The following is a 1182-nucleotide window of genomic DNA, read 5'->3' on the forward strand; positions in this document are numbered from 1 at the left end:
TTTCGTGTTCGTCTTGACTTCGTGTGGACTGGGCCTGAGAATGGGATAAAATGTCGGCCAAATCGTCGCTTATAAAATTCGGCTATTTACATCACAAAGAATATATTTGTAAAGCAACATTGAGAAAAAAGCATACAGAATTTCAAAGCATGAAATTCTGTGATTACTACACAGGAGTACTAAATAAAGATGTTTATTCCAGTTCTGTGTGTTAAATATTTAGGTGTTTTAATGTGAATGTGGGTCTTTTAGATCAATTTAAGTGATTTTTATCATATTTCACATTTTATTGTCACATACTGGCGCTGGTCTTGCTCTTGACTTGGTCTCGGGTTAGGTGGTCTTGACCACAACACTGCAGGAAGGCTGTTTCCTTTTGTTCTTTGGGTTTTCATCTTTGCTCTCTGCTCTGCTGCACCTCCTGCTCAGGTAGGAGGTGGCAGGAGAGGCATCCAGCCAGGTGAGGTGACAGGTAGAGCCTGTGATCATGTTCCCATGGTGCGTAGCAGACAGAGGCTGCAATCAGGAGAGCAGGCGGGCGCAACGGGAGCCAGGATCGGGTTTCTTCAGCCCCCCACGGTTTCCACCCAGAGAGCTGCTCCAAGTCCTGATCCTCCCTGCAGGAAGAATCCTGCAGATTAGCTCACTTTTCTAGTTTCTAAGCCCCGCCCCTTAAGCCTTTAACCAGGGTTTAAATAAATCCAAATAGGACCTTTTACTTCCTTTACAAAACATCATATCCCAAATAAACCATTCTCACATAACATTCACTGGTTCTGGCTATTTTAACCCCTTAACTGCCAGCCGTGGTTCCCTAAGCGTCTAGAGCTCAGCAGTGACCAATGAACAGTTGAAGAGCTCTTTCTGCTCCTTACCTGAATGTTTAAGCTCATAAAACATTCATGTACAAACGTAAAGTGGATCAGAATGGTGCAGGAACACATATTTGACCCAGAAGCAGAAGAAGTGGAGCTTAAGGTGTTTAAGTCTGATGCTACGTTCACACCAAAAGCATCAGAAGCAGGAAAAACGCCGCGTCCTGCTTCATTTTAGATGTTTGTAAAGGTTTAGTTCTGACGCGAGGCTGAAGCGTGTTTGCTGCTCCGGCTGCAAAGTGGTAAAGCGGGTCTGATGCGAGATGGGCGGAGCTACCCGATCCGTTCTTTAACTGGAACAAGAATA

The sequence above is a fragment of the Cyprinodon variegatus genome, unplaced genomic scaffold, assembly GCF_000732505.1.
Source record: "Cyprinodon variegatus isolate N-32 unplaced genomic scaffold, C_variegatus-1.0 Scaffold665, whole genome shotgun sequence".
NCBI classification, from domain to species: Eukaryota; Metazoa; Chordata; class Actinopteri; order Cyprinodontiformes; family Cyprinodontidae; genus Cyprinodon; species Cyprinodon variegatus.